We start from the raw sequence: 22,089 nt of genomic DNA, 5'->3' as shown, positions 1-22,089 counted from the left end.
ATTTACAACTTCATGTCAATCTACAGCTGAACTGCCTGTCCAGTACAATGGCTGGTCAGGAATGTGGACTTTTGCTGTCTATGACAATTATCCCATCCCCATGCTACTGGGGGAAGACTTGGCCAACCAGGTAAAGTGGGCCAAGAGGGTGGGAATGGTTACACGCAGCCAAGCCAGGCAAGCTTCCAGACCCATCCCTGTTCCTGAGCCGTCCACAAGGGCCCCGTCTGTGTTACCAGAGACCCAAACAATGGTGGTGGACCCAAATCCCCTGCCAACAACTAAAACAGCCACAGTGCCTCCAGTCCCCAAACCGGAACTGGAAAAGCAACCAGCATCAGAACCGTTGCCAGCACTGATGCCAGCGCTTGCAAACCCATCTCCAACCCCAACGCCAGAGGGAGCGTGTCATAACTTTCCTACTCAGATCTGAACCTTAGAGTTCAGAACATGAGAAGCTAGCATGAAACCTCCAAACTTAATTACCAGCTTGGATCTGATATCGCTGCCACCAGCCAGAAAATTTCAGTGTCTGGCTCACTCTGGTCTCCCCAAAACCTTCCCTGGGGGACCCCCAGACTCAGATGCCCTGAGTCTCACTACCAAGGGAAATAACCCACTTCCCTTCCCCCTCTTTACCTCCTCCCAGATTTCCCCGCCCTGGGTACTCTAGGATATTCCCTGCTTCAAGTCCTTTAAACACAAGTACCGAGAGATCAAATCTCTCCCTCCCCTCACCCAGAGAGTATGCAAAGTCAGGCTTAGTAAATCTAACACAAAGAGATTTTCCCCATCCCTTCGTTTTTTAGCCTTAACCAGTGAAAAAACTCAAACAGGTTTTAAAAAGAAAGCTTTATATAAAAAGGAAGAAAAAGACATAAAAATGGTCTCTGTATCAAGGTGACAATATACAGGGTCAATTGCTTAAAAGAAAAAATGAATAAACAGCCTTATCCAAAAAGAATACAATTTAAAAACATTCCAGCAACTACACACATGTAAATACAAAAAAACAACATAAACCTATTGTCTTACTATCCTTGTACTTACAACTTGGAAACAGAAGATTAGAAAGCCTGGAGATAGAGAGATCACTCTCAGAGCCGAGAGGGCCACCGAACAAGACAAAGAACACCCACCCAACAACTTCCCTCCCTTGACATTTGAAAAATCTTGTTTTCTGATTGGTCCTCTGGTCAGGTGTTTGGTTCCCTTTGTTAACCCTTTACAGGTAAAAGAACATTAACCCTTAGCTATCTGTTTATGACAGAGCCAGCGGGCCTAAACTGGCAAAAGCAGCAGACAACCATACCCAAGAGGCTCAGCCAGAGCCTGAAATATCGCATAGTGCACCAGCAGAAAGCGGTTCACCATCAACGAAAACAACCCCATCACCTACATCGCTTCCAGAGGGACCAAGCCCAAGTCCTCAGTCTAAGGAAGAACTGGTGTCTCCAGCCTCAAGGGAACAGTTCCAGACTGAGCAGGAAGCAGATGACAGCCTTCAGAAAGCTTGGCCGGCGGCACGGAGCACCCCACCGCCTCTCAGCTCTTCTAACCGATCCCGGTTTGTTGTAGAACAAGGACTTTTATACAAGGAGACTCTTTCTAGTGGACCCCAGAAAGACTGGCATCCTCAAAAACAGTTGGTAGTTCCAACTAAGTACCAGGGAAAGCTCTTAAGCTTAGCCCATAATCATCCCAGTGGCCATGCTGGGGTAAACAGAACCAAAGACAGGTTGGGAAAGTCCTTCCAATGGGAGGGGATGGGCAAGAACGTTGCCAATTATGTCCGGTCTTGTAAGGTGTGCCAAAGTGTGGGAAAGCCCCAAGACCAGGTCAAGGCCCCTCTCCAGCCACTCCCCATAATTGAGGTCCCATTTCAGCAAGTAGCTGTGAATATTCTGGGTCCTTTCCCAAAAAGGACCCCGAGAGGGAAGCAGTACATACTGACTTTTGTGGACTTTGGTACCCGATAGCCAAAAGCAGTAGCTCTAAGCAACACCAGGGCTAAAACTGTGTGCCAGGCCTTAACAGACATTTTTGCCAGGGTAGGTTGGCCCTCCGACATCCTTACAGATTCAGGGACTAATTTCCTGGCAGGGACCATGAAAGATCTGTGGGAAGCTCATGGGGTGAATCACTTGGTTGCCACCCCTTACCACCATCAAACCAATGGCCTGGTGGAGAGGTTCAATGAAACTTTGGGGGCCATGATACATAAATTCGTCAATAAACACTCCAATGATTGGGACCTAGTGTTACAGCAGTTGCTTTTTGCCTACAGGGCTGTACCACATCCCAGTTTAGAGTTTTCACCATTTGAACTTGTGTATGGCCACGAGGTTAAGGGGCCATTACAGTTGGTGAAGCAGCAATGGGAGGGGTTTATGCCATCTCCAGGAACTAACATTCTAAACTTTGTAAGCAACCTACAAAGCACCCTCCGACACTCTTTAGCCCTTGCTAAAGAAAACCTAAAGGATGCTCAAAAAGAGCAAAAGGCCTGGTATGATAGACATACCAGAGAGCATTCCTTCAAGGTAGGAAACCAGGTTATGGTCTTAAAGGTGCAACAGGCCCATAAGATGAAAGCATCATGGGAAGGGCCATTCACGGTCCAAGAGCACCTGGAAACTGTTAACTATCTCATAGCATTTCCCAATTCCTCCCTAAATCCTAAAGTGTACCATGTTAATTCTCTCAAGCCCTTTTATTCCAGAGACTTAAAGGTTTGTCAGTTTACAGCCCAGATATTTTACCTCTGTTTGCTGTAACTTGTACTTAGGCTAGGGGGGAAGGAGTCCCTCTAGTCTATGTAAAGCTGAAGACCCTGTAAACATTTTCCATCTTGGTTTTACAGAGAAAAAGTAAAAAATCATTTTTCTTTAATTAAAAGCTCTCTTTTTTAAGAATCTAATTGATTTTTTTTCCTTGTGCCAGACCCAGGGGAATTGGGTCTGAACTCACCAGGGAATTGGTGGGGGGGAAAGAAGTGGGGAGGAAGGTTAATTCCTCTGTTTTAAGATTCAAGGAGTTGAATCACAGTGATCTCTCAGGGTAACCCAGGAAGGGAAAAATCTGGGAGGGGGAAAGGAGGGAGAATGGTTTATTTCTCTCTGTTTTAAGACCCAAGGGATTTGGGTCTTGGGTCCTCCCAGAAAAGGTTTTTTTGGGGGGACAAAAAGTGTACCAAAACACTATTTTTGGTTGGTGGCAGCGCTATAAAATCTAAGCTAGGAATTAGAGGGGTACATGCAGGTCCCCACTTTCTGAACGCTAAAGTGGGAATAAGACCTTGACAGAAGTGTTTTGTTTGACTCAATGTTTTTCATTCAACCAAAACCACATTTTTGTTCTGTTTCAGTGTCAGACTGTGGTTGCTAAAGCTGAGCAATTTTTTTCCAGCAAATATTACATTTGGGTAGTATTTGGCTAATAGTTTAAGCAAAAGAAAAAACATTTTGGAAATGTTGAAATAGTTCATTTTGAAAAGATTTAAGTGAGCAATTTCAAATGGCGATTCAGTTTGGCCTAAATGAATTTTTTTTTGGCTTGACATTTCTCCGGGGGAGAGTGATTTTGGTTAAAAATAACCACTTTTCCCAATTCAACCACTAAACCAAAAAAAAAAAACCCACACCAATTAGTCACCCAGCATTGACTGTACAAGGGCCGCTGCCCTCCTTATAACTTTAAACCCAGTGGGTTAGGGCATACACCTGAGATGTGGGTGACCAAGGTTCAATTCTCCTCTCTTCCCCCCGATCTAGAGGAGTACTTGAACTTCAGTCCCGAACATTTCAAGAGAGCTCCCTGAGCTATGGGATCTTCTGCTGTGGGGCTCAGTCTCTCTTGTTGAATCTGTTCCCCTTTGTATACATAATAGTAACTGGAACAGGGACTTGAGTATCCCTTATTTTAGGCGAGTTCCCTAACCACCAGGCAATACAGTCATTTTCACTCTTTCCCTGGCCCAGTGACTGTTTGTTTTCACCACAAATAACTAACCGTTGCCCCTATAAACCAGAGAAGGGGAAAAGAAAATCATACATGTATATCCTAGCCAACATCACTTTGCAGATTTAGTTTACCAAGGAATTGTTATGATGATAGGTGATTTAAAAGTTCCTAAATAGTGTGGTAAGGCACCTTTTCACCAGCCTCAGCTGTTTTTGTCTTGGCAAGATGGGCTTGGGGTAAAACAGTCCCTCTTGGCTGCACAGGGGCAGTCCACTCCTTCTCTCAGCCAGTCTTTTGGGTTTGGTTTTCCTCCCTTATGGGAGGGACTGTCACTTTACCTACTAGCAGCTTAACTGCCCCCCTCTCACCCCAACAAAGGAGGGTTTAAAAAGGTCTCAGGCTCCCTCAGGCCTCGTCCAGACTAGGGGAGGAAAATCGATCTTAGATACGCAACTTCAGCTATGTGAATAACGTAGCTGAAGTCGAATATCTAAGATCGAATTACTCACCCGTCCAGACGGCGCGGGATCGATGTCCACGGCTCTCCATGTCGATTCCGGAACTCCGGGTTGATGGAGTTCCGGAATCGATGTAAGCGCGCTTGGGGATCGCTATATCGCGTCTAGACTAGACGCGATATAGCGATCCCCGAGCAATCGATTTTAACCCGCCGATACGGCAGGGTAGTCTGGACGTGGGCTTAGTTGGAATCAGCTGATCCTAATTGATCTCTGGTAACCACTTCTCAGCTGAACCTGATTGCTGTGTAGTCACCCCTCCTCAGCTGATAGGGAGGAGGCCTTTTTCCCTTCTGGGACTGTTAGCTGCAAGGGCAGAGCAGAAATCTGTCCTGAGTTTATCACAATAGGTAGCAAATTGAGAGTCCATTTATTCATTACAAATCAAAAATCAAACTCTGACCATGTACTGATACACTGATCTTCACACTATTTTGCTGTGCTGCAAATGTTTTGCTGCAGAGAAGTCTGTACTAATGAGAAGATATATCATGATTCCTTGGTTATAAGTTAAACTTAATTTTTAACTTTTCACTGTGTTCAACCCAAGATTCATAAGCAAAGAAGTTACCATATATATAATATATTAATCTAACATGCCACCATCCCTTTCTGAATGCTTAAAATTTACCAAAAAACCAACAGCAGATTAAAAACTCAAGAACTATATAAATAATGTACATATTTTCTGCTTTAATACTTGAAAATCAGAACTTAAATCTTCCCTGATCCTTTCCTTCCTCCGTCCCACATCCATATCCCTGCCTCCCCCACCCCCTGGGGTTAATTTCCTGTAACACTTAATTGTGCCTTAACTAGCTTTAGAGTAAATAGTATTTCCTCTTTGTGACTAATAAGATGTGCTGTTACTTTTTGGGATGGAATTTCTCTTTCTCTACATATTTTATTTTACCAAATCATCATTTCAATCAATTGAATATTTTAATTTGCACACATTATACCATGATCCAGGTAACTATTAAAATGCTAATACATCTTTACATTTTATGAAGGAAATTCCATATAGAAAAGAGTCTTAATTGTAACAGCTTTGCAGCTTAAATAGGCTTCTCCCTGATCCCTTACTAGAGTATTGTAAAGACTGATTCCACTAAATTTTGAGTCATATAAATACCTGAAAGAAAGAAAATTAACATGTTAATTACCTGCATAATCTTAATATGTCACTATCAAAATGAAAATTTTTTCTTTCCCACTACTCTAGTAAAATATTGGAAAGGCCTTTCATTTTCAGTTTTTATTTTGTTTAACATTTCCCACAAATTTATCAGTTTAAGTTAAAATGGGTAAAAAAAGCCATTATGTGAAAATATGAACTTCATTGTTTTTTGTGTAAATATCAGGGGTAGTATTAGTGTGGGGATGGGACGACAGAAAAAAAGCAACAAAAGGAAAAGAAAGGTAATTGGACATGAGAACAGTTGAATGTTGTGGTTTGTTTCATGAACTGTACATTAACAGTACGTACACATATGCGCATGTGTGCATATCTTCCACTACGTTGTCTTACTTTAACAGTCAGCCTGATGCTCACACTTGGACTAATTTATTATTATAATAAACACATCCAGCTAATGTAATCAGTTAAATATTCTTAACATAATCAGTATGTTCATGTACCTGTGTGGTCCAAAATTCAGGTGAAAGTCAGTAAAAACTGAATAATAGCTTTTGTAAAACCCAGGAATTTGAGAAAAATAAGTAAAAAAACAAAAAATGTAAATATTTACACAATGTCATTTTCCTTTGTGGTCTAGTGATGACAATCAAAGTACTGCATATTGTAGATACCTAAGGTAAGGTGACAAGTAGGGAAGTGGAACAAAAACTAAATTATGCATGGAAGCAAAAAAATCGGAGAAAAGTAGAAGGCAGAGATGACAAAGGTTGAGTCAACATTATCTTCAATTTTATTGGCTTTGTGTGTTTAAATCAGGAATTTTTTTAACTGATGCATTATAGACAGCATCTACGGGGCATCTTAAGTATAAGATACAGGAAAGAAATTCCTTCATTTCTAAATTGGGCTGTATTCTCAGATGGCATAAATTGGAAAAGCTCCACTGATTTACACCATCCGAGGATATGGCCCATAATGTTGTAATTTATTATGTATGTTGCATTTAGTGACAGCCTGTGTTTCAGTAACATTGGTCAGAAAAAACAACTTGGATCAAAAGTAGATTTTGAAATGCCAGAATTTCCTGCAGGATGGAAATCCCGCCCCCCAATTAAAATTGGAACTATCAAAACAGTCTGCTTCAATAATGTCAATTATAGAATAATAAAAATAGTTTAATATAATAAGTAAACACTTGTAACCATAAAGTCTAAACAAAAACGTTTACTTTAGCAAAACAAAATGTTTCAATATTGCAACATCTAAACATTTCATTTAGACTCCTCCCTCCTCCCCATCAAATTTCATCAAAAGTCCCATTCCTGTGTTATGTTTGTTTTGATCTTTGTATTTTCCAATGGAAAATTATTCCTTGACATTTTTTGATCTGCTCTAGCTCTCAGCTTTATCATAAACCTTACTTGTGTGAAATGAAAGAAAGATGGTCCCCAGTAATAAATATAACAGTGCTATATAGTAATAAATTTAATAGACTATTGGAAAATTAAGGTTGCCAGGATGTGTGTAGTAGTCAGTTCTCAAAAGTGCTTTTTTTTTTGTTTTTGAGGGGGGGGAGCCAGGAGGTTACTTTCCATTTTATGGGCTCCTAAATCGTAACAAGTATCAGAGGGGTAGCCATGTTAGTCTGGATCTGTAAAAGCAGCAAAGAATCCTGTGGCACCTTATAGACTAACAGACGTTTTGGAGCATGAGCTTTCGTGGGTGAATACCCACTTCGTCAGATGCATGTGGTGGAAATTTCCAGGGGCAGGTATATATATGCAGGCAAGCTAAAGATAATGAGGTTAGTTCAATCAGGGAGGATGAGGCCCTGTTCTAGCAGTTGAGGTGTGAAAACCAAGGGAGGAGAAACCGGTTTTGTAGTTGGCAAACTATTCACACTTTGTTTAATCCTGAGCTGATGGTGTCAAATTTGCAGATGAACTGAAGCTCAGCAGTTTCTCTTTGAAGTCTGGTCCTGAAGTTTTTTTGCTGCAGGATGGCCACCTTAAGGTCTGCTATAGTGTGACCAGGGAGGTTGAAGTGTTCTCCTACAGGTTTTTGTATATTGCCATTCCTAATATCTGATTTGTGTCCGTTTATCCTTTCCGTAGCGAAGGGGCATTGCTGGTATATGACAATATATATCTCCAGATCAGTGGCACCGCTCTGGGCACCCGCATGGCCCCACAATATGCCAATATTTTTATGGCCGATGTACATAACAGAGGGGCATTGCTGGCATATGATGGAATTTCCTTCATAAAATGTTAAGATGTATTAGCATTAGCACCCGCATGGCCCCACAATATGCAATATTTTTATGGCCGACCCGGAACAACGCTTCCTCAGCTCTCGTCCACTCACAACACCAGCGACACCATCACAGGACCTAACCAGATCAGCCACACCATCACCGGTTCATTCACCTGCACGTCCACCAATGTAATATACGCCATCATATGCCAGCAATGCCCCTTTGCTATGTACATCGGCCAAACTGGACAGTCGCTATATACCTGCCCCTGGAAATTTCCACTACATGCATCTGACGAAGTGGGTATTCACCCACAAAAGCTCATGCTCCAAAACGTCTGTTAGTCTATAAGGTGCCACAGGATTCTTTGCTGCTAAATCATAACACAGCAAGCTACAGAAATGTATGGTAGCACACTTTTATATGTGTACCCATGAAGACACGCACCCTGGACTAATGAAGAAAGACCCATGTACGCTGGGTAATTCAGCCTAGCACTGCTATGTAAACCATGCTGCACTAACCAGAATCTCATCGTTTGAGTTCTCACATGAAACGGACACAACATCAAGAATGTCAGTTTTATGGAGAATTAAAATAATAATACAATAGGCACAGGAAAGAACCACTCCATCACCCAAATTTTGCATGAGTGTGAAGAAAAGAGCCATGAAAAATAAGGCAGAAGGTACAGTTGTATTGAACTGAGTGTTAAGTAGAAGTCTTAACAGGAGATTTTTGTCTGGAACATGTTGATTGATAAAAGCACTGCAGGGAATGGCAGCATGTCTCTTTGTGCACAAAACTCCTGTTTGTCCATCCTAATCCACAATCAGCCTGGGTATTTCCTAATATTGTTCCTAAAGAGCTATAACCACAAATAGAAACTGACTGGCATATAATTTCAACAGCTAAATTACCATTTAAAACAATCAATGTTTAACCTCAGTTACCACACTTAATATTTGATGTGTTGGTCACTGTGGGCAAATTACATTTTAATGGCAACCACGGCATACTGACCTTCATCCATGGCAGCACTATCAAAAGGTGAAATGTGCAAATGTTTAATCAAAGACAGTGTCTAGAAAAGAAACTGGTTCACAATGATGGGGAAAGACAGCCAACTACTGTCACACAACTGGGGGAATGAATTAACAGGCTGCTTGCAAGGCAGAGAGGAATAAACTGAGCCCGTGGTGGAAGGTGGGAACTTTAACTGCCAAGATTATATTAATTTTAGAGTTAGATAAGCAGAATATGCATGCATATGAAAACAGCTAACTACTACAAATTGTTTACTTGATGTTATGGCTGCAACACTGCCAACCAGTGCCAAGTATTTCCAAGTTATGCTGACATGCTGTCCTTAACGTACCATTGTGAAATAAACAAGTAAATGAGAAATTAAGGATCAAGGCTTTAATATGGAATGTCCTGGCTTTTGAGAGTTTTTGTCATAGTCATAACATCCTCTGATTAGGAGTTTAATATCCTCATTTGTTTTGGGCATTTTAGCTTTGGGATACTGTTTGTGCTAAGTATGTAGAAGGTTCTAAAATATCAGTTCTTTACTCAGGAGATTCAAGTGATCCATTAGATCTGTCAAGTAAACAGGCAATTTAAAAATATTTACAAGAGTAAGTTATATAACCACCCTATCAGTTATAATTACATAAAAATACGTATTGTATAAGTGTGTATTGGTGAAACACATTGATTTTCTTTTGATTGTGACCTGAAACCATAAATCAGCCTACATTTGCTTGAAACTCAGCCTGATTTAGGTCACAGTTTGGCCAAAGCTGACAGAAATTATTGTGGACATTGGCTGAGATTTAAGTTGGTCGTAAGCTTAATTACAAATGTTTTGTGGGTTTGGGAGGTTGATTGATTGATTGTTAGGTGGGGATGGTATGAGCAAAAGGATAATAAAGGATGATTCAGATGCCACAAGTGGTGCACATTTTTATCCATGATACCAATAGCACATTGTAACTGGAAAGTGTGATGAGGGCTACCTTTGTCATTGCTCTCCTCTTCTCTCCTGTTTTTCACACACATTGCATCTGATTACATTGAAAGTTCTTTGGCATGGCAGGGATCATGTCTGTCTTCATATGTGTTTTTACAGCACCCAGCACCAAAGAGGCTTCAATCCTGACTGGGGTGTTTGAGTCTCACAGCATTACAATAATGAATAATAGTGAGGATGGTGTTTCATGTGGCTTCTGTAAGTTGCCAGATCTGAGAGTTAACAAGCAGTTATTGTTACTATAGAAACCAATTTATTTCTTGGTTAGCTCAACATGTCTGTCTCATTCTGTACTTGCATGAGAGCTGTTGTGATTTTAATTCCACTACTCTGAGAATCACAAGGAGTGAATTATTCAGCTTGTTTGCAATAGATCCTTGCAGTGAATAACATGCTTGTCTATCGTAACATACTATATTCATTCAGGTTACAATATTTTCTGACCTAAATGAATATATTTTTTATTCAAACAACATTTTTTCCTTTATAAAGGGTTGAGTTCTTGTCTCACAGACCATTAATTCTCATTCAGCTGTGTTCTCCATTCCCCTTCTTTAGATGAGCAAAAAATAATTGTACCCCATGTGTCCCGCAAACTCAAGCCTGTGGCAACTCCCCCTTGTAGGCTGTGTGGTTAGGAATTATTGTCATTATTTAAGAGGTGATTGTACTCAGCACCATACAAGTCACACAGGTAAAAACAGTCACTGCCCAGAGGACCTTATCATGAACTACTTGACAGACACAGTAAGTTGGCACACACTAGGAGATCCAGAAAAGGTGTTAATTCAGAACACTGCTATTTTTATTTCTTTATTGACTTGCTAGGGCCAACCGCCTAATAGATTAAATGAGCCAGTGTTTCTGAACGTTGCCAAGTTGGCAATCACGCATTTGAACTCCAAAATTTTGGTGCTCCTCTTCTATTTACTATAAGAGTAAAAGCATATCAATGATAAGCCTATATAAAACTACCACTACCTTTGACCTCACAAACATTGAAAGTTTTATCTACCCTGAAGTTATGCTGGTAATTTTATTTTCTTCCATTTAGAATTGTAATAACATTTAACGTGCAGCTGGTGCTTAATTTGTGCCAGGGCTTGCCAGGGCTGAGCTCCGTCACCTCTAGGCTTGGCAGTTGATAGACCCAGCACCTCTGGACTTTCCTCCTGTTATGAAAGTAAAAAAATTGCTTGATACCCACTACCTCTTTCAGTACAAATTAATCCCTGCTTGAAGCACCTTTACCTTCAATAGACTTTTATGACCTCCCTAAAGGTCATGGTCTACCACCTGAGAAACGTTGCAGTAAAGAATTTGAATGAAAAGGTGGGAGTGGGAGGTCATTCTATTAGAGGAAACCTGTATTAATTGTAACAGTACAAACTCTCTGAAGCCACTAATAAATTCTTGTTACAAGAAAGCATGAAAGTCTCTTATGACTCATGGTAAGAGACAAAATGCATATGAATACAGGGCTGATGGCATAACAGCAGACCATACAAACAGTACACTTGCTAGTAGCTGGAAAACTAAGGATAAAATGATCCCTTGGGACCTAATTCAACAGCTGTAATAGCAAGGAAACCTATACAAAGCAGCCAAAGCTCCCAAATACTAGCTTGTGTTGCCTAAGCAGAAAGATTTTTGTTTAAATGGTCCTTGATGGTTATCAGATTCAGATTCAATTTCTAGTATAATCCCATTTAAATTAAGTACAATTTAACAAAAGGTAGTTAATTTCCTAGGCTGTGGATCCACTGCCATGTCTTGATGTTGTGTAACTGAGTGCACCTCAATTTACAAAGTTTCCACTGCTAATCTGGCTGTTTCAAGTAGCACAAAAACAAATGTCTGTAGCTGGTAATTTTTCTGATAACATTGTTAAAGAAAAAGGAAGAGCACAGAGTTCTCTCACGGAGATATACATTAGTCCTTTAGTATTTTAGTGATTAAGATCTTTCTTAACAAATAAAACACTACTTGTTTCAGTTGGTTGAAGTTTCCTGTAGGAGAAAAGAATGATTGAAACATCAATGAGATCTTTGTGAATCATGACTGAAAAAAGGGTGGTATACTTTTATTTCTCATTTACTGATTTTTTTCCCCTCATCTAACTTAATATTTGTAAGGTGATGTTTACCCATCATTAAAGGCAAAGCCATTTTAAGACTTTAAATCAGTATGCATTCCATTATGATAATAGAATGGCAGTATTGCCAATTCCTCTAATGTGCATGGTTGAAGTTTCATCCAGGAAATTTAGCTGGCAGTAGGTTCACAGTATGTAGGGGACTGATTATGTCAAATAAGAACACAATACAGTGCATTTTGACAGATCAGTAACAGGCCCTTAAATGTCCTTTTAATATTGTTGGGACGGATGTGATGCAGATGACAACTTTATTGAAGTAAAATATCTGACGTGAGATTAGAAAGTGTGATCTTATATTGCCAACTGCATTATACCCAAATCAAAAACTCATAAATTTCAGCAGGGAACTTATTTACACATTCAATGTCACCTTGTTATAGCTATCGCTCTTCAGATATCCTATTCACGTATGAAGGGTTGGAGTCAGTTTTCTCTTGGGGCTCAGCCAACTCTTATTAAAAATGGTAGGAGTTAGATCAGTCCACTTGCATGAGAGAGTCCCAGATGAGTCAGATATTGGAACTTACTAGACATAGGCCCGCTTGGTTGAGGTCACTGAGTCTATTCAGTGACATCCACAAATGTGTTTAAGGAGTAAAGGTCACAAATGTGGTAGCTTTACGAATTGTGTCTTCAGAGAGCTGCTGACTCGCAGAAGGTTTTCAAACCCAACTGCTTTTTCTGGAGTTCTGAAAGCAGAGCTATGCTTGTGAATTATAAGCCTGGCTGCTGCTTTGGAAATCAGAATTCTTGTTCAAAAGTGTAAATGCTTTTTTGATAGAAAAGTCTAGGAATACCGTGTCCTATGTCTGCATCCATTTCAGTAACTCACAATTGGTGTCCGTTCCTGTCCAGCTGCTCAAACCATGACAATAGTAATTCTCCTCCTCCAGACTATGTCTGCCATGATGCTTACAAAACACTCAACAATGGCTAAGCAGCTGGCATGCTACAACCACTGCTTATTTTAATGATGAGTATCCACTCTCTGTTGCCTATGCTCCCCCTCTCTTTGTTGCATCCTACTATTGTCTCATTACTGTAAGCTCTTTGGGGCAAGGACTGTCTTTTTGTTGTGGGTCCACAGTGCCTAGCCAAGAGGGTCACAGCCTCTAATGCAAGCCGCTATGATATAGCTACAGCTGGAAAGGTGGATGGAGACTAATCTAAAAACTAATCTAAATGAAACATTAAATGGAATGGTCTGTTGTAGCTTGTAAAGAACCCACTCTCTTTGCTCACTTGATTCATTTGAGGAGTTACTTTATTTCTCTTGTAATTTTTATTATGGTCCAATTAAAGTCACTGTAATTAAAGCACATTTGGTTTAGTAGATTTCAGAAGGAAGATCAATCTGCATAAAAAAATGGCATGGAGGGGCTCTGATATGGCCCACTCCAAGCTTTTGTGGCTGAGGTTTAGAAGCCATGATTTAGCACTTGAAAATGTCTTGGGGAAAATTGAAAAAAATTCTGAAGTTGTTTACAGTGCAACAGGGAAGTTTGTGTGTGCACGCGTATGCCTGCACGTGCTTTACACTAGTGCATTGCCTGCATTACTTTATTTACAACATATAAATCAATTAACTAATCCTAGTTACTCCCTGCTGTGTGTGGAAACTATTAATTGCTCTAAAAACAGACTCAAGTGGATGGAGGAACTGCTCCATAGACTTTACAGTTGGATACTCAAAACTGAGACCACAAAAATCATTTGCCATGTAGAATATTTTGGCCTAAGTCAGTGGTTCTCCACCAGGGATACGCATACCCTTGTGGGTATGCAGAGGCCTTCCCGGGGGTACATCAACTCATCTAGATATTTGCCTAATTATACAGCAAGCTACATAAAAAGCTTTAGCAAAGTCAGTACAACCTAAAATTTCATATAGACAATGACTTGTTTATACTTTTCTATACATTATACACTGAAATGTAAGTACAATATTCATATTGCAATTGATTTATTTTATAATTAGGAGGATAAATGAGAAAAGAAGCCATTTTTCAGTAACAGTGCTCTGTGACACTTTTGTATTTATGTCTGATTTTGTAAGCAAGTAGTTTTTAAGTGAGATGAAACTTAGGGTATACAAGACAAATTAAACTCCTGAAAGGGGTACAGTAGTCTGGAAAAGTTGAGAGCCACTGGCCTAAGTGACCTAACCCACAGTGAGTGAGGGACAAAGCTAGAACAGAACCCTTGAATTCTGGTTTCCAGCTGAAAAAAACAAGTTTGTCTCTCCCTGTTTCTCTCTCTTCCTTTGTAGATCATTCCTGAGAATGCTGACGTCAGTTTTGTTCTGTTTTTCTTCAGCTCTGTGTAATATATATTAATCCTTTCATTCCTTTTGGAATCAGCATATTGGTGAAGCAATAGCAACCCCTTTTTGATTCAGTATAACCTAACTAATTTGACAAAATGAGTTCATTTTGTAAGCATTTACAGAGGAGCAATATTTTCTTCTGATCCCACTATATACCGCACTCACTGCCTTCTGTACAATTTATTTGTAAGGTAACATGATGAATCAGAGTGATTCTTCTGTGTAAAATACCATTACATTTATATGCCCTAATAAAATAAAAAAATTGCAATTATGAGTTTTCAAAATATGTACTCTCCCTAAATTGCTGGATGAAATGAGCTGAATAGCTGAGAGAACTGCTCGTTGTTGGTCTAGTTTTTTTCTGTTGCATAACTGTTCCTGAGACAGATTATATAGTACCTGAGATCACTAGCAGTGGAGTCACATCAGCACATCCAACTTGGCAGTATGATGTTACCCTGTCATTTACAGTAAGTCACTGTCATTCTAAGAGCAAAACGTGCCAAAAATTGAAGGTGGACTATGGCCTTTGCTTCACTGCTAAAAAAGGTGCATGCTGTAACCTCAGGATAACCAACACTCATGAGCTTTAGTTTTACCTTGAGACAAACTTGCTATGGTGAGCCCCTGAAGGAGTTTTAAGGCTGTTTATGCGCAATAAACTTAAAGTGCCTGATTTTACCTCAGGATAGCTGATGCATATTGGTTACCCCAAGGTAAAAGTGCAGTGTTTAGCAGTGAAGTCAAGTTCTTGTTTGCCAAATATCTCACTCCATGGTGAAAGCTATAATAGGTTAGATAGTTAGGGCAAGTAAATGACACTCAGTAGTACAAATATAGTTAGAAGAGGCAAAAGCTACAGTATTATTAACAGAAGGCATATTGACTAAAGCAAAAGCAGCTTTATGGGAGGGGGCTTATGTCTGAGCTTCTCCTTAAATAAGAACACCAGTGCTTTCTAATCCCATCAGGCACTAAGAGGCTGCCCTTGTGCACGTCTTTGCACAACAATATGGCTAAATCGTAGGTATACAGTAGTGTGCTGTAGGGTGAGGGAGATACTATACCTTGAGGGCAGAGGCAGACTTTAAGGGAAGTGTACTCAGCAGCAGCACTTACTGAATCTTTTTTGGAAAGGTGTAATATATGCTTTCCCAAGCACCAGAATCCAGGGACACACGCAGAAATAGCTTCCGGCACACACACCATCCTAGCTTGTGCCTAGCACTGAACAAATCCAGTCTCCCTCCTAGTTCTCAGAACACTATGGCAGGTCTAATGAGAAAGAGCAAGCCCTTTTCCCTGTAGCAGAGTCAGAAGGTCACAGGCTACAGACTGAGAAAGTGATTGCATGGTACAGCAGAGGTTTTTGGGGTCAGGTTCTGATCTATGATGCACCATTTAAGGCAGGAGTAGTTCCACTGACAAGAGTGACCTGCTGTAGAATCTGTAAGTGAAATCAGAACCAGGCAGTCAGCCTGGAAGAAGTGTCCAGGAAGGCTGGGAACTAGTGACCTAGGCCAGATCTAGGAAGGGACTTAGGCACTGCAATACTGAGAGTGTCTCAGCACCTAAACTTTTAGGCACCTAGAAAATCATAGGAACAACCCTCCGATCCACAAAGCCTGAGTTATGTGCCTAGGCTCCCTATACAATGAATGGGGGAAAATAGGCGTCTTAGAATATGATCCACAAAACCCAGCACTCTAGGATGGGAGCCACCTAAACTAATCAATGGAAGATGCTGATGAGAGGGATGTGTGCTAAGCCCTGCCCCTCCCATGGAGATAGGGGCCTACCTGGGGGCTGTAGGGAAATGCCTGTGCCTCCTGAATGGTCCATGAATGGGAACCAGCTGCCTAGAGTCAGGTTTAGGCTCTTATGGGAATGAGTTAGGTATCCATCATGCGCCATACAAAAATGGCCAGAGGAGGAGAAGATGGAGCCCCTCCTATAACTTTGGTTAGGATGTAGGAGACTCTGGTTCAGTCTCCCTTGCCTACCAGAGGCACAGAAGGGAGAGCCCTGTTCAATCTTATCTCAGGAGAGTGCTGTAACCACTGAGCTATGGGATATTCTGATAATCTTCTGTTGAAGTATTTATCCGCAGTGGAATAGTCATTAGCCAGAGGAGGATATGGGAAGAGAAAGACTCAAGTCCAGTGGTTTGGACATCCAACTGGGAGGTGGTAGATACTTGGAGCAGACCCTCTGCTCCAATCACACTTTCATTATTTATCTAGAGTGCAACAGCTTCCAATGGAGAGTTTGAGGGAGGTCCCCATCCACCCATCAGAATATCCCATAGCTCAGGTGAGTGTTCTAAGGTGGGTAGGTGGTGCCAGTTTTTAAAATGAGGTCTGCTCCAGTAGATGTGCTCACTCTCACTCCCCTAAGCCTGCCCAGCAGTGCTAGCTGCCCTTCTGCCTTCAGGGTAGCTAGTTCTCCTCAAGCTCCAGGGAGTGACTGACCTGCTCTCCCCTGCAGCTCTTCTTCAGAGCAGGTCTAAATGAAACTTTGACTAATGCCTATCTTCCCCCGTTGTGAATTGTTTTGGGGCATAGGTAGGAAATAGGCATCAGGACACCTAGAGGGAAGAGCTGCGCACGTGCCCAGAGATGGAAACACAGGTGCAAAATGAGTTTAGCCCACTGAACCCAGTTTTGTGGATCACAGTAGAGCCAAAACTGGGAGGTAGGCATCTATGTAATTTTGTGCTTATGATGTTAATACATTGCAACAAGACATGCAATTGCTTCCAGAGTTTTGAATAGAAATGAAAAAATGCTTTTAAAAAGAGTTGAATCTGTGATCATTAACAAGTCTACTAAATACAACTTGGTCCTTTCATTTGCTAGTGTTTTAATAAAGGTGGTGCTAGGTCATCTTATCATTTAGCATTAAGATAGCTTTTAAGTTGTTTGGAAGATGGGGGGAGGAGCAGCTGTAAAATGAACACAGACCCTTTGGGATGGAAATTGCCTAATAAAAAGTTATCCATGATAACAGAGGATTTGAAGAAAGTGAGAATACATCAAGGAAGTGCTTTTTGAAATGCTGATGCATATGGGCATCCTCTGAAATAGATTTTCATTACTACAGCATGTCAACACATCTTGTGTTAATTTAGCCTACCTTCCTATGCTATTATATGTGTATTAAAATAATTAATTTCATGGTATGTGAGACAGGGTTTGACTCACCGCTGTGGCACCTCCTGCTGGCAGTCCTGGTAATTAGCTTAGTTCACTAGTGCACCCTCATCTGGTGATATCTCACCACCATCACATCTACTCCAGGAAGTGTGTTGTCCCAAAGAAAACAGCACCCTCTTCAGGACACAACGCTCCAGCTGTGTCACACTCAGTTCTCCCCTCTTCTGGGGAAGGGGAACAGCAATCCACTGTCTAGCCACTTCCTCAGTGGTGATTAGCAGGGGATCCCAGCCCATGGACCCTGTAGATGGCAGCCATGTACGGCAGCCCCTCCAACCCCTCAGTCTACTTCCTGGGCCACTTCCCTGCAGCCCCAGAACCTATTCTGCCCTTGTCTCAGGGCCTCAGCATGCCAGTCATCAGCTGGGAGATCACTCTCACTCCCCTGAGCCTGCCCAGCAGTGCTAGCTACCCTTCTGCCTTCAGGATAGCTAATTCTCCTCAAGCTCCAAGGAGTGACTGAGCTGCTCGCTCCTGCGGCTCTTCTTATATGGGCCCTGATTGGCTGCTGCCGGGCCCTGATTGGCTGCTCCTTGTAGCCCTCTCCGATTGACTGTGCCTGCACAGCCTCCCTAGGGTCCTCTCTAATTGGCTGCCTGTTGCACAGCCTCCCCAGGGTTCCATTAACCCTTTATGGGCTAGTGTGGGGCTGATGCCTCATCACCGTATGAATCAACAATCTTCATGAATCCCTTTTAGGATTAGTACGCTATCCTTTTGCTGACACAGTCAACAAGGGGGGGTCTCTTGCTTCCAGTTGTATCTGAATATTATAAATTATAAGCAGCAATATATGTGATTGCCAAAGTGCCTATAAACTTTCTCAAGGATCATATTATTCTGGGATTTCAAGGTTTCAAATGCTTATGAATCAATCACTTAAACGGACATTTCAGAGCAGGGAGGGGCATTTAGTGGAATTTTTCCCCTATAAATAATTGCTTTCACTTCATGCCATTACCAGGCATTGATTTTCAGATCACCGCAATGTTTTGCTTCTTTGTATAATAGGTTACAATGGGCTTCATTTCTATTCAGAACAAGTGTCTGCCAACCATAATTAACAAAAAGTGACAAGTTAGCAAGAGGAATGCATTGGGCTTAGACAGTTAAATAAGCCAAGCATGTTTGAGGTTTTTACCCCACGTACTTCTCACTATTTCTCTATCCGATGGCAGCTATTTCTTGGAGTTTATTCTCTAAATTTTGTCTAAATGAGGGTAATTTGCACTGGTGTAACTACATGACTAGTTGCACAAGTGCAGAACCCGTGATACAGACACACTGCACTGGTACAAAATGGAGCTTGTGCTGGTGGAACTTCCACCTCATCCCAATGTGTTTTGCTCACACTGTAGAAATGCAATAAAAAGGGGGTTTCTTGCAGAGAAAAGTGGCCCAGTGGTTAGGGCACTAACTTGATACTTAGGAGATCAAAGTTTGCTTTCCTGCTCTGTCACAGATTCCTGTGTGACCCTGGGCAATTCACTTAGCCTCATTTTACAGATGGGAAACTGAGGCACAGAGAAGCTAACAGTACTTCCCTACCTCACAGTGGTCCTAATGCATTAAAAGATTATGAAGTGTTCCATTACCATGGTAATGTGGGTTAAAGCAGTACTTAGGATGGAGGAATAGCAATGTTAATAATTTCTGTGTATGGATCACATGAGTAAGAGCTGAGACTTGAGAGTGTGTGGGACAACCTCCACTTTCATGATTTTCATGAACAACTAGAACGGTGCTTTAGAACCCACAGACTGCTTGCCTAGTGCTGAGCATAAAGGGGCCTGATCTCTAGATGCTACTGTAATAAAAATAAGTCAATGGAAAGACTTTAGAGTTGGTCATAAAACAGAATGTCCATTTCCAAATTTGTTTTTGCTCCAAGTTGGAGAAGCTGAAATTATTGGCACAACAGGAATTGCAGATTTAAAAACCAAAATGTTTAGTTTTGAGAAGGTCAGAATATTTCAGTAATGTCAAAATAATATTTATAACCATTTAAATGAATATACTATAAAGGAAAAAAAATGGAACTGATAAAGTTGAAATGAAATATTTTGTCATTATCAAAATGAAACGAGAGAGACAAAAGAATTCATTTCCTGTTGAAAATGGACATGTTGCTCTCCCTGCACAGGAAATACTCCACAGACAATTCCAATAACTGTGCAAGTTTGCTCATGCAGGCAGCCAGACTCTCTGCCCATCTGGATCCAGGCTCTTGGCCCTGCTTCAGCTCCTTCAAGCTATGACAAGCCAACTCAACCAGTCTCCTGAGTGGGATGGGGGCCTGAGAGTACCGCTGTCCTGCAGCAATTACCAGCTGTTAGCACAGCCATTGGGATCCATAAGCACCTTGGCACAAAACTTAGAGCAGCTTCAAAACTGAAACCCGCACAGTCCCAGATTTGAAGTGATAAAGCCACATTCTTTCCATTCTTATCTGGTCTTGTATTAGACACAGCTCAGCTAGATCAGAGAATGTGGGCCGTGGTGTTTATTCACATATTTAGGCTTACTTTTGTAATGCTTAGGTCTATGTGCTTATTACAGCAAAACTCACCAGTATCCCCAGTCACTAGGACTTTCAAACCACAATCCTACCTCTAAATCAAAAGTCTGTGTTAAAGAAATGTGGGTGGTATGTGGGGGTGTCTGATTTGCAGCATCCCTAGAAGACTAACAAATCCAAGTTCCTGCAAGCATATTGCTATAGCAAATTCCAGAATGAAAGGATAGCAGCCGCCTCCCTTAGAAATAGAGGGGTCCACTTGAGAAACATTGTCAATTACAAGTGCAACAAATTGCCCAAGAGAGAGGCAGTCTCACTAATAATAATCTGGCAAAATGGCTACCCTGACATAATTTCACAATCTAGTTCTACAGTTACATAATTTCTTTAGGCAATATAAAATATGAGGCCAGATCCTTAGCTGCTGTAACTGAGTGTAGATCCTGTATGATCTTAGTGATTTACACCAGTTGTTGTTCTGGACCTCTTTGTGTGGGAAATGACAAAAAAAAAGTTTGTGTGGTAAATACTCTAAACAACAAGAAAATATAGTTTAAATGCTTTATACCCTGGAATACAAATGCTACTGGAGTGCAGATAATACAGTACAAGTAATTCATAATAAAACTAAACATGGATCACTTTTGAAAACAATTTCAAAGACTGTGCAGGATATGTAGTCTGATCTCAAACAAAGCATTTTAAGAAAAATCTCAGATCTGACAAAAATTGTTTGTGTCCTGCACCACTGAAGTTGTAACAATATAAAACCTCTGATCTTGAATCAGTGATTTTTAGCTTATTTTGTTTTGTTCAGTTGAATTATATCTTTTGATTTTTAAAAAGAGTTTAATTCAGAATTGATTTTGACTAACACTGTCTTTTTTTACATCCAGACTTTTAGATCCCATCACATGACAAAACACAAGGCCATTTCATGACAGTATTAAAGTGCTCCCTTTTTACCAATTCCTTCCTAGTGATAAAGCAACCTGCTTTTCAGATTGAAAAGTAATGACACAGCTAGTGTAGCTTTGTAGCATTTCAAAGGGGAATGTTCCCACGTAACATCAGCACACTGTTGCTAAGTTAATGTAGAATCAAGTCTCTAATTACCAGAATAGTCCTAAACAGTAAAAAGCAGGAGCAGAAGAGGAAAGAGGGAGGCCATGCTGGAAGCTAAGGGACTGCTGCAGTCTGCCTCCAAGAGAACATCTCACATTAATAACTAGGACTGTGCAGATGATGTCAATTTTGTTTTGTGAAGGATTTCAAGATTTCAAAAATTTGACTTCATTCAAAATTGGATGTGGGATTACATCCCAAAAATGTAAAAATTCTCCACAAAGTAAAATTCTGAAACTGCTTTGTTTTGATTTCCACTTTTAAAAATTTGTATTGTGTTATAACATAATAAAATAAAAATTGGAAACAAAAAAAATGTCAGCATGAAAGCCATTTAAAAAACATCAAAACAGGACATTTCGAGAGTGTCAGAACTTTTTCCCGTTTTCTTCTGAAACAAAATTCCCAAGACTTCAACTCCATTTCACAAAGCATTTGGCTATTGAGAGAGCTACATATTCTAGCACAGGGGTAGGCAACCTATGGCACGTGTGCTGAAGGCGGCACGTGAGCTGATTTTCAGTGCCCGGGTCCTTGGCCACAGGTCTGGAGGGCTCTGCATTTTAACTTAATTTTAAATGAAGCTTCTTAAACATTTTAAAAACCTTATTTACTTTACATACAACAATAGTTTAGTTATATATTATAGACTTATAGAAAGAGACCTTCTAAAAACGTTAAAATGTATTACCGACACGGGAAACCTTAAATTAGAGTGAATAAATGAAGACTTGGCACACCACTTCTGAAAGGTTGCTGACCCCTGTTCTAGTAGAATGTGTTTCCATCAAAGTTTCTCCTACTAGCTCAATGAATAATGCTTTTCTGTA

General features: G+C 40.7%; 1 protein-coding gene across 3 annotated transcripts in view; it reads right to left on the bottom strand.

Annotated features, from left to right (window-relative positions):
- The window catches only part of KCNN2 (potassium calcium-activated channel subfamily N member 2), a 194,609-nt gene that overhangs the window by 158,615 nt on the left and 13,905 nt on the right, over window positions 1-22,089 (bottom strand). The window contains exon 1 of one of the 3 annotated variants that reach the window (XM_050945748.1): window positions 9,901-9,983. The exons of the other annotated variants lie outside the window; for them this stretch is intronic. The gene's annotated coding sequence lies outside the window, so the exon portion shown is untranslated. Of the gene's footprint in view, window positions 1-9,900; window positions 9,984-22,089 lie in introns of those variants that run through there. 3 annotated transcript variants of the gene reach the window in all.

Source organism: Gopherus flavomarginatus, chromosome 3 (assembly GCF_025201925.1).
Source record: "Gopherus flavomarginatus isolate rGopFla2 chromosome 3, rGopFla2.mat.asm, whole genome shotgun sequence".
Classification (NCBI taxonomy): domain Eukaryota; kingdom Metazoa; phylum Chordata; order Testudines; family Testudinidae; genus Gopherus; species Gopherus flavomarginatus.
This window is presented reverse-complemented; position numbering and strand designations above follow the sequence as displayed.